This window comes from Mastomys coucha, unplaced genomic scaffold (assembly GCF_008632895.1).
Source record: "Mastomys coucha isolate ucsf_1 unplaced genomic scaffold, UCSF_Mcou_1 pScaffold23, whole genome shotgun sequence".
NCBI lineage: Eukaryota > Metazoa > Chordata > Mammalia > Rodentia > Muridae > Mastomys > Mastomys coucha.
This window is the reverse complement of record NW_022196906.1, coordinates 57,548,860-57,549,592: the sequence shown is the minus strand read 5'-3', so window position 1 is coordinate 57,549,592 and position 733 is coordinate 57,548,860.

Genomic DNA, 733 nt, shown 5'->3' with positions numbered 1-733 from the left:
GTGTGTGTGTGTGTGTGTGTGTATGCGCGCGCGCGCGTGCGCAGTTGTGCGGTGTCATTCTCCATCGTTCCTTGGTGAGTCAGGGTCTCTCACTGAGCACAGCACAGTCCTTACACAGGTATGCAGGTACCTGTGGAAGCCAGAAGAAGGTATTGGATCCCTGAAGATAGAGTTAAACACAGTTGTGAGCATATGTACAGCATAGGTGTTAGAAAGCAAAATATTGTCCTCTGCAAGAACAACAACTGCTCTGAACTGCTGAGCCATTTCTATAATCCCTTGTTTTAGTATTTTTGAGGAAAGGGCTTTACTAAGTAGACCAGGCTAGCCTTGAATGTAAGCTCCTCCTGCCTCAGACCCGTGAGTGGTAAGGGTCCATGTCCAGCTCTAACAGAGACCGGGAATGAACCGTAGGGTTGTTGGAGTCCCGCATCCATTCCATCACAGGAATCCGCTGCTCAGGGAGGCAGAACACTCGATAAGTTTGACCACACTTATCCTATACTGTCGCCAAGCTGGAGGTGCAGGATCAACCGGAGTTTGTGGGGGTGGGCTGAGGGGGGGGCCGGGCCTGCGATGAGGTCGGGATCATCTAGTTCTCAGGCTCTTGGGCACCCAGGAGCCACTGGGAGCTGTGGAAGAGCTACGAATGGAGTGGGGGCCTAAAGGCTGGATCTGGCCTGGGGTAAAGGGAGTGAGGGGGGTGAGGGAGGAGCTCCTGCTGGTCTCCTGC